The 11,143-nt window shown below is 44.1% G+C and overlaps 1 long non-coding RNA gene across 4 annotated transcripts; it reads left to right on the top strand.

Moving 5' to 3' along the window:
• The first annotated feature begins 1,559 nt into the window (after nucleotides 1-1,559).
• LOC125524030 lies at nucleotides 1,560-8,140 on the top strand. 4 transcript variants are annotated; one of them, XR_007290517.1, is made up of 13 exons: nucleotides 1,560-4,109; nucleotides 4,255-4,348; nucleotides 4,520-4,595; nucleotides 4,715-4,773; nucleotides 4,843-4,915; nucleotides 5,020-5,120; nucleotides 6,271-6,356; nucleotides 6,499-6,567; nucleotides 6,726-6,842; nucleotides 6,999-7,070; nucleotides 7,185-7,233; nucleotides 7,322-7,387; nucleotides 7,572-8,140. It is a non-coding gene; the product is annotated as an uncharacterized LOC125524030 (long non-coding RNA). The 4 variants fall into 4 exon arrangements; XR_007290518.1 differs by having other exon boundaries at nucleotides 1,560-4,134; nucleotides 4,303-4,348; XR_007290516.1 differs by having other exon boundaries at nucleotides 1,560-4,134; nucleotides 4,249-4,348.
• Nucleotides 8,141-11,143: the final 3,003 nt, after the last annotated feature.

Below are 11,143 nucleotides of genomic sequence, written 5' to 3'. Positions count from 1 at the left end.
GGCTACAAGTCAGCTCAATGAAGTATGTATCAAAAACTCTGCTCTATTGCAACAGAGTATGTAATTTGTGATGTCGTTAATAATGGCCTATTTGCCCAATGATTGGTGTTGCATCAATTTTTGTGTGCTATACTTACGACATAAATGACAGATGAACGAAAATGAATATGTAGCAGTATTTTTTTCATAAAGAAACATAGACAACATTCTATGTTCAAGGCGCTATTTATTCCCTTTCAGGTGTATGCTATTGTGAGCTACGGACATGGATTTTCTGACATTGATCTCGCATGCTAACACAACTACACAACTACACCTCATTCTATGACAGGCTCGGCAAGAAGCAGTGGATGGAAGGAGGGTCGCCACCAAGAACAGCAAGGTCGTGCCGACGCCATTGCAAGACCTGCGTTTAGCTCAACAAAATGGCCGAGGTGCGCACACACACAGAGGCGTGCGAGCAAGACGTCATGTGAAGTGGAGGACCCTACGAGCTACATGGCCGCGGATGTGGAGTAACCGCAGTTCCAGCTGAACTGCGACACGGTTTTAATGATTAGAGTCACTATTATTAGATTGCTCTGCTTTCCCTGTGATCAGAGTTCAGACTTCAATTCGTTTTCAGCAACAGTTGGCATGTATATATACTGCCCATTATGCAAAAAAAACAAATGAAAAGGGCAACCCCTATTTGGCACCGCACATGAACATCCTCAAGAGGGCCACCGGGGGTGCGCCCCAACCATTAGGTAGTCAACACACACGAGCCAAATGTGATTTTTCTTGGGATACAGAGTGACTAAGGAGGCCAGGGATTGAGATAACGATCAAGAGAGAAAACGAATAGAGGATTGATAGAGAAAAACAACCAGTGACAGAGGCATGGGGTGGCTAGCATGAGTCAGGAGCCTACCCAACATGATGAGTTTGCTTGTATATACACAAAATTACTAGCGATTTTTTTCCTACGATGCCCTCCTCCCTCAATACTAGGACTTGAGAAATCCTGCCTCAGACAGTGGAAACAACACTAGAGGAAGGGAAACCAAATATGAGAGAAGGGATCAAAACAGAGGAGGGAGAGTAGTGTTGGAGCACAGAGACAGATGGCGGATCAAATTGAAGAGGGAGGGAAGAGCCGGCACCACGCCGTCGGTCGTCGGAAGTCGCCTCGAACGCGGTCAATTCGGGCATGATATCCTCGCTATTCTAGCTGGGTGATTAGTTGGACCTTAAGTTTTTTTATTTGAAACAAGCTCGCCCTTAAGTTGATGCTAACGAAATGAAAACATTGCCGATGCATGTCCCTTTGCACCAACATATTTTCTTTTTTCCTTTTTTTAGAAGAACTTTTTTTTAGAATACATATTTTTCCCTAAGATATAAGAGACGACACACAACCTAACATGACCAAATGGGCCGGTCCGCTCATGTGCGCCGGCCGGATAGCCCGTGTGCCCACGCAACCGCCTCTGCCTCGACCGACCTAGCTAGAAATTTCCCGGTCCGCCTCGAGCACCCGAGCCCAGTCTGAGGCTCCCAACGGTAATATCTCCGCGCCGCGCCGCGTTACCGACCGACCGAGACCGACCCCTCCTGTCTTGCCCACCCGATCCGGATCCAGCCCCAACCCACCACCACCAGCGCCACTTCCCTTCGATTTCCGCCGCCCGCCGAAGCCGTCCCCAGCAAGGACCCGGCCGGCGGCGCGGCCTCTTCCCCGGCGGCCCGCCCGCGGCCAGGCGCGCCCTTTCCTCCCTCCCCGCGCCCTGGCCGTGGCCGGTCTGCTCCTCCTCTCTTCGTCCGGGGCCCCGGGTCATGGCCACCTCTCGCCTCGCCTCCTCGCGTCCGGTTTGGATTCGCTACTCCTCGATTCGTCGCCCGTTTAGGCTTAGAACCGCGCCTGATTTGGTTCTTGCCGCTCGATTCGTCCGTTTTGAATTGCGCCTGGTTTGATCTTGCTCGTCCTCGCTCGCCGTCGTCCGGTTCGATTTTGCTCGTCCTCGCCGTCGCCGTCCGTGTAGGGTCGCGTCCGGTTTGATTTTGCTCGTCCTCGTCGTCGTCCGTGTATAGTCGCGACTGATTCGATTTCGCTCGTCCTCGCCGTTGTCCCGATGCGCTCGCGTGTTCTTGGTCCGTCTCGCCTCGTCGGGGGTCTCCTCCGTCTCGTTTGCGTACTAGCAATTCTGTCATCGTGCGCTTTTGTTATCCAAACTACCAATCCTGGGTTTCGTGTTCGCGTCGGTTATAGGAACGAACGGGTCCGGTTTCGAAATTGGATTACGGCCGGAGACGGGGAGCAGTGTTTGTTTATCGTGCTAGTTCAGATCGATTCCTCTGTTCCGTCACCTACGTTGTTCCTGGTGATTTTCAGAACTCAAACGTATTGCTCTCCTGTGATACTCTGTCAATTCTTGGCCATCTGTCAGTTCTTGTTGGCCCTCTGTCAATTCTTGAGTTCCAGGGTCTGTTAATTCTGGACTTCTTGTTGTACCGGCTAGGCGTGTGCGCTCTCATCCTAGATTCAGAGATGGGGTGATTCCTTGCGCTTGGTCTTTGTTTATGTTCTTTCCAGTTTGTTTCTTTTATCATGCTTAGCTTGTGTGTTCCGAGCAGAAAAGTTTTACAAGAGTGCAAACCCATGTGGTCTGCTGCTTGACTAATTGAACACCTGCTGATGCTACTGTTGGACAAGGTTCCTTCTTTTCTTCCTGATGTTGCTATTTCAATTCAAGTACTCATAGGAGTTCTAGATGAGCTGCTGCTAGTTAGTTCCCCTTAGACTACATTCTAGATTGCATAGCATAACTCCAGAATTTTGTCATTGCACACCTGGGCATATGATTCTGTTGTGAGCATAACTCTAGAATTTATTTATCTGTGAAAGCATGTTCATCACATGTTTTTTTTATCAATGCTGCTAACTTCTGCCATGCCCCTTTCCTTTTGGACAACAATATCAATGAACCTATAACATGGACATGTGCTGCTTGTTTTCTTGTGATGATGGTGATCCAATTGAGTAGCCCAACTCTTATGCTCTGACATTTGTTAATCCCCAGTTAGTGTGCATGAAAAATTATTGTTTGTCATGTTAAATTTTATGGCATCAACTCAGTATTGTGATGACTTAGTATTTGTTTAGTGTAGATAGTTGACTTCCTTTTTCTTAAATTTTTAGTGATATGCATGTTTTGTTATGTCTTATGTGGATATCATATTCTTTTTTTGTATTACTAGTGTCCAGTCAATGGAAAATGCTTTTCTTGCTTTGCCTAGACTTTGTGACAATTAACTTATAGTGCGATCATTGATCATTGAGCTTCTGACACCCTATTCCATAAGATTCTGTTGTAATGTTTGCTAGATCATTGAGTAGTTAATATTGATTCTGAGTTTGTTGGATCATTAACTTCTGTGTGTGCTTTGGTTATCTGAGAGACACTCACTATCCTGTGTTTCATATTCGTGGCGAAGCGATGAACGATTATGTTTCGTGTCCCTGTGTTTCGTGTTCGCCCGTCTGGTTTTGGATTTGGATTGCAGAGACGGGGAGAGGCCAAAGCAAGGTCAGTTTATCATGTTCGCTCAGATCGGTTCCTCGGTTCCGTCGCTGCGTTGTTCGTCGGCGATTTCCAGACCTCAAACGCATGCGCCCTTGTGATACTCTGGTTTGGCTCGCTGGTCGTTATGGTTGTTTGTTACGGTTGTTCTTATGTTCTTGAATCACCCATCTTATAAGCAGAGATGGGGTGATACATTATGGTTGTTCTGATGGTTGCTTATTTAGTGTTCTTTCCAATTGGGTGGTTCTTGTCATGCTTTGCTTATGTTCCCAATGTCTGTCTTTCCATATATGGGGATGCGTTAGGGTGCAAACCGTGTAGGCCATGGTGTGTTTTTACTAGCTATGGTGTGTTTTATACTATCTAATGTGGAAGGTGGAAATATTGATATCACTTCTGTGTTAGTATACTTGATATGGTGTGTTTTATTCAAGTAATTAACCACATCTCTTACAAATTTTCCTTGAGATACATGTTTATATGGCAGGAGTGATTGTCTTGACGAATAATCATTTATGCTAACAGACCAGTACTTGATCATAGGTAACAGACCAGTACTTGATCATAGGTAACAGACCAGTACTTGTTAGTGCAGACAACTGACTATTCTTTTTTTCTGAACTTTTTTTTGATATGTCTGTTATGTGGATATCATATTCTAATGCTTTTCTAAGTATTTAAGGTATAGACATGTGGATCTGGACATTTCACATTTGCTCTTTATTGTGTTGCTAAGGACACTGAACGGTTTGTCTGGGCCACCGCACAGCCTGGCTAATCAGGTACACTTGATTTTATGTGTAGTTGATGTTCTCTGCCACATCATGCTTAACTTGTGTTTGCCAAATGGATCTCCTGGAACAAATTATTCGTAATAAATGAACAAATTGAAGAAGAAAAACATGTGTCCTGTTATTTTAAAATGGTGTATTTACCTTGCTGGCTATCTGCAGAACTGTATGAATTTGAACAACAATGGCCGAGGGCAGTACAAATGCTTAGTGGTATTGACTTGGACTCAGGAATAAGGTAGAAGCAAAGCTTTTGTCTCTCTTTACATGTCATTGGATATTCTAAGCTTTTGTCTCTCTTTACATGTCATTGGATATTCTAAGTCTGGGAAATCTGACCATCTTCTTAAAAACCAGGATGCTTGATGACAAACAAATTATCCAAGTGCGTCCAGATTGCACGTCTCTATTTGGAGGTTAGTCCCGTTTTAGCCTCTGTCGTCATTGCATTTTCAGCTGGACTAACGTAGTTCTTCATTTTGTAGGATGATGATGCAGTGAATGTTGAAGCTTTTATCAACAAAGCCTCATTTTTTGTCACAAACAGCAACCAGGAAGGTGTGAACTTGTAATACAAGGTTTATTGGTTCAGAAACGGTTTAATAATCTATCTGTCTACAACTAAGGACAAAAATTTAGTTCCCTTCTTATATCTCTTGTAGGTATGCTATGCAAGAATTTTAGATCTAAAGCGTAAATTCTTGGAAGCTGCACTTCGATACTATGGTATCTCTCAAATTGAGCAACGCCAAATTGGGGATGAGTAAGGCTTACTCCATTCAGTTGTAGATTTTTTTTTCTCTCTTCTGCAATTTACTCATTTTTAATGTTCTGTCTTGTATGGTTCTTTGTTGCCTTGCCGGTCTAGTGGTGCCTAATTTCTATTTTACACCCTTCAGATTACCCTACTTGATATTTCTGTATTTTCTCTGATAGATTGACGAAAATGCTCTTTAGCAAGCTCTTAGTGCTGCTGTAACATGCACAATATTGTAACTGATGAGAGGCAACCACCGTTGCCAACTTGAAATCAGTTTACTCATTCAAGTTCTGGAATTTCTTTATAGCTTTCTGGGTTTACTTCGATCTTGCATGTATTAGGTTTCTCTTTGTGCCCCTATCTATGTCGGTTTCTTGTGCACAATATTGTAACTGATGAGAGGCAACCACCGTTGCCAACTTGAAATCAGTTTACTCATTCAAGTTCTGGAATTTCTTTATAGCTTTCTGGGTTTACTTCGATCTTGCATGTATTAGGTTTCTCCTTGTGCCCCTATCTATGTCGGTTTCTTGTGTGCAAGTGCTTCATTAATGTGTGTGTGACTTGTTGGTGAATATGTGTGTGGCTTGACTCTGTGTGTGTGTGTGTGTGGCTTGACTCTCTGTATGTGGCTTGACTCTCTCTGTGTGTGGCTTGACTCTGTGTGTGACTGTGTGTGGTTTGATTGTGAATATGTGTGTGGCTTGACTGTGTGTGTGACTCTGTGTGGCTTGATGGTGAATATGTGTCTGGCTTGACTGTGTGTGGCTTGACTCTGTGTGTGACTCTGTGTGGTTTGATTGTGAATATGTGTGTGGCTTGACTGTGTGTGTGACTCTGTGTGGCTTGATGGTGAATATGTGTCTGGCTTGACTGTGTGTGTGTGTGTATGTGTGTGTGTGTGTGTGTGACTGTGTGTGAAAATTGCATTTGTTTGATGGTGTGGCTTGTATGCTTTGCTGAATGTTTGGTTGTATAACTTGTGTTTTATATTTCACGATTGAATTGCTTTGCTGTTTGTTGAATGTGAACAGACCTAGCACTATTCTTTTTTCTGAACTTTTTTGTGATTATGTCTTATGTGGATATCATATTATTTTTTATGTATTACTGTTGTCCAGTCACTGGAATAATGCTTTTCTAAGTATTTAAGGTACAGACATTGGATCTGGACATTTCACATTGGCTCTTTATTGTGTTGCTAAGGACACTGATGGGTTTTGTTTGCATAAAACGCAGGTATTTACGTTCTTTATATTTTGCGATGCTGATGTCAAAATGTTTATTTAGCCAAATTGTGCTACTTCCGGGTACTTCTGTTTTTAGATGTGCTGTATCCATAACTACCTATTGGCACCTGATATTTGTGCTCAAAATGCAGTATGGAGCAACAAATTGGTCTCATTGCAAGGTCACTACCTGGACGTATAGGCAAGCAATGTCAAGAGAGGTATTCTTTTGATTGTTTCATTTTCATGATTTGCTTAAATGCATTTTCCCCTTTGTGCAAGACAAACAGGGGAATGTTTGCTAATTCAGAAACACACTGGTTACATAAAGAGCTGATTGGTTATGAAGCTGATTTCGAATTCATACATAACATCTTAGGTGGCATAATCATCTGAATCCAGACATACAGAGAGATGCTTGGACTATGAGGAGGAACATGCATTTATAATGCCCAGGGAATAAATGGGCAGAAATAGCAAAATTTCTTCCTAGAAGGTACTACCTTGGTCCTCTTTGTTACCAGATTCCTAACATGAATGATGTAGCCCCTGCCACTTCCTCACTCTTTCCTGAACATCATACCATGCATCAGACATCTGAATATTGCAGGAATGGGGTACTTACATTTGTGTAACTTCTATTTGTTATCAGTTCTTCTCACCTATAGCTAAAGCAAGACGACAAACCAGGTGAATTATTGGAGTTGCAAGATACACAGACTCAGTAAGTTCCTATCTTGATAACTTTGATATACACACAGGAATAATTACCTATGTTGTTATGATCATAAACTGATTCCAAGTATTTTTGACTCATATGATGCTTATTACATCACAGGTCATCTTAATCTTCTTTTGTAAATATGACTGCTGGTGCTGCTGGTAACGTAAGCTACTCTTCTTGCTTCAAGAATAATAGAAACATCATTTACATTGTGGAAACTCACATTTTAAGTTGCTCATGTCATTTTTCAGGCTATCCATCGGCTTGTAACTCATGAGAGGCAACCACAGTTGCCAACTTGAAACTATATATTGTAGGTACGAATGGCTTACCTTAGCCAAAATTTCTATAAGAATGTTGCTCATGTTACATGCCTTGCTTTCTCTAGTAAGTAGAATAAGAACGCATTTAACATTTCTTTTTTGCCCATAGGCCTACAAACTTGTGGGTAGTGATGAAGATAATCACTTAATCAGCCTCTAACCAGCTTCCTGTTTTCAGGAACGAAGATCTGAATCACCCTCACCCCTCGAGAGAAATCGTTTAGTCATTCAGGTTTTGGAATTTCTTTATAGCTTTCTGAGTTTACTTCGGTGTTTCTTGTTGCTTTCTGTTTGTGCCCCTATCTATGTTTGTTTCTTGTGTGCAAGTGCTCCATTCTGTGTCTGTCTGACTGTTTGTGGTTTGACTCTCTTGTGTGTGTGGCTTGACTGTCTGTGTGTGGGACTGTGTGTTTGCCTGTGTGTGTGTGTGTGACTGTGTGCAAATATTGCATTTGACTGTGATGTGTGACTCTGTGTGTGACTGTGTGAAGCATTTGATTGTGATGTGTGACTCTGTGTGTTTGCCTGTGTGTATGTGTGTGTGACTGTGTGCAAATATTGCATTTGACTGTGATGTGTGACTCTGTGTGTGACTGTGTGAATATTGTGCATTTGACTGTGATGTGTGTGACTGTGAATATTGCATTTTGGCAATGACTATGTGTGTGATTGTGCATGGCTTGACTCTGTGTGTGTGTGGCTTGTATGCTTTGCTGAATGATTGGTTGGTGTGGCCTAACACTGCCTTTGCCGGTCCCAAGCCCGGATGTGAAAATGTGGAGGGAGCTGCAATTACCTCCTTTGTATTGTTTGCCTTAGAAGTGTGAATATTGCATTTTGACAATGACTGTGTGTGTGATTGTGCGTGGCTTGACTCTGAGTGTGTGTGCCTTGTATGCTTTGCTGAATGATTGGTTGGTGTGGCCTAACACTGCCTTTGCCGGTCCCAAGCCCGGATGTGAAAATGTGGAGGGAGCCGTAGTTACCTCCTTTGTATTGTTTGCCTTAGAAGTCTGGATAGAAATTACTCTGTCCTAACTCCTAATTGAATAGTAAATCTTCATATAATGTCGTAGCATGTGATTCAACCTCTGAAATGCATCCTTCCTTGCTATGAAAAATCTAGCAAGTGTAATTGTCATTAGAATTTGTCCCATCTCCTAAATTAATCTCGATGGTTTCTTAAATCTTGTCGGTCTGATCATGCATGAATCTCGACGTCGCAGGTGTCCCTCATTTGTCTGTCACTCGCGAGTGCGTGTCGGGTTTATTTGTCGTTGGACTTTTTATTCAGGTTGTAGGCCGCCCACTCCTTGTTTGGACTCCGACCCGTGTGGGGGTGTCCTTTTCATTTGTGTGTCATTTCTAGAGGGGATGAGCTGTCGAGTGTGTGTGTGGGAGAGAGAGAGGGGAGGGAGGGAGAGAGAGGCACATTTTCGAGGAAGAGCGGGCACCTCATTCCCGTCCAAAAACCGATTCTCCTTAGTGTTCAAGTGCGGTTGTGCGGGGTAATGGGGGAGAAATTGGTAGCCATCCATTCCCAGAGGGGGGTGAATATAATCCGTTTGTCTTCGTATGTTCGCTTTTTTTGGCAGTTTAAGTTATGTTCCTAACTTCCCGTGCGTGCTATTTGTTCACACCCCCACTATCTCTATTTCTAATGTCTGAGTTGGTGAATAGTCTCCATGGTTTTTTTTCGCTGGGTTTTTTTCGTCTCTCCTCCCACCACCCCCTCCCATCCTGGTCCATCGGTTTATTTTTCTCCCCGCTCTTTTACAACCAGAACATTCCTAACGTATAACAAATCATGGATCTAACTTTCTTAAGTTATGCAAATCAATCAACCCCTTTTATTGGTGCAATTTGTTTTAGGAAACAAATAACAGATTTTCAGAAAACAAATAATAAATTTTAATCTAACTTTCCTAACTTATTCAAATCAATCGATTTCTCTCATTAGTGAAATTTGTTTTAGGAAACAAATAATAGATTTTCAGGAAACAAAGAACTGATTTTAAGGAAATAAACAAATAATAGATTTGTGCTCCTACGCTGACCTCTGAGACTGCCAGCGTCGGCGCCATCACGAAGAGAAAACGGACGATCCCATCACGAAGAGAAAACGGACGATCCGGTCGACGACCACACAGTGAGGCCCACTCGTGCGAAAAAAACGGACCACGACCATGTAGCGACGCCCCCTCGCACGAAAAAAGATCAGACGAACCAGGGAAACGAGGCCACCCCGCATGAAAAAATATCAGGCGAACGAGGCTCCCTCTCTCCATTCCTCGATCTCGTCCTCCTGTCGCTCGACCATATTTTTTCTAGGGTTCCCATCTCCGCCGCCCACCGTCTTCGCCCGCCCGCTGCCGCCCCTCCCCTCGACTTGCCTCCGCCGGTGAGGCCTAACCAAACCTCGGGGTTCTCCTCCGCTGTTGTCACGAGTGGTCAAGGTCGACAAGGAGGTGATGAATCTGCACGCCGGCCTTCTTCCACTCCCATCCCCATCTTCCTCGGTACTCGATTTGGAACGACACCTGTGGAGTGCGAACGTGGCGAAGGGGACCTAGCGAGGTGTGCGTGTAAGAGGACCTGGTGTCCCCGGCTTCCGAGGCGGCGCAGTCCATGATAGGGCGGTGGCCTTCTTCAGCGACTTCTTGGGCTCCGTTGGCCCTGACCCCCCGCTTCGTCATCGACGACAGGTACGGCCATGACCCCTCCGTTGTTGACGTCACATGGCACATCAAAACGTAAATTAAATTCATGTCAGCTATTTGTCGCCGTTGTACGCAGGTAAAGCAGCTCTGCGGAAGCCGCCGGCCACCAGGATCAGGTACGTGAGCAGCTGCATCCATCCATCTTGCGAGTTAATTATCATAAATAAATGCCCAACTGATTCCGTTGCTTTGCAGATTCTGTAGTGCAGCCTCATGTGTGAAGCAACAAAGTTATGATCTGGTGACAGAAGTCCTTTGAACGTGGACAAATCAGTACCAAAATTGATTTGGTTCTTCCAATCTGTGTGTACAATGTTTTTTCTGAGGAGCAAGTAGGTGGAGCACATGAGTGACGATGATACCCCAAACTCTCACTAACTCTTAGCATCTCATAATGTGATGTCTATAGGAGATGGAGCAGCGCCTTGTTGATGCATGAGCCGATGCGGTCTGAATCAAGCCTGTGCGCATCTTGGTGAGAATCATTGGTCTGGTTTGACCATATTTTTTGGACTGCATTTTGTGGTTGTGTGTGAAATTGTGTGCGGTGTAGGATCTGCACTGTACGTGGATTGCAATTGTAGGACTGATGGTAAGGCTTGATCAATGAACATCGACATAATTTACAATTTGATCTTGATTAAGCACGTGCGATGGCGTAGTCTCTCTCTGTGTCGCTGAAAGGCACTTGGTGGCGAGGGCGCACGCGGAGATGCGTTTAGTAGGGGCCCGACGAGTGGGTAAGGGCGGGCGTGGAGATCACTATTCCTGTGTCAGCGAACATAATACAAGCATGTGTGACGAGGACGAACTTGGCACATGCAATGGTGGGGAGTGGCGGCGATGGTCAGGTGGAGGAGAACACGAGAAACGAAGCCATGCGGCTGCATCAGGCATGTATAGCTGATCAATGACTATACATATTTTTGCCCGAATGGTTTAGATGGTCTTAACTGGAGGTATGTATGTGCTTTCTTTAGATGCATGTATTCTCTTTTGATTATTGGAGAGAAGAGACCTAACTAGGTTT

This window comes from Triticum urartu, chromosome 7 (assembly GCF_003073215.2).
Source record: "Triticum urartu cultivar G1812 chromosome 7, Tu2.1, whole genome shotgun sequence".
In the NCBI taxonomy this organism is placed as follows: Eukaryota; Viridiplantae; Streptophyta; class Magnoliopsida; order Poales; family Poaceae; genus Triticum; species Triticum urartu.
The sequence above is the reverse complement of the archived record's forward strand: the minus strand, read 5'-3'. Positions and strand labels throughout refer to the sequence as shown.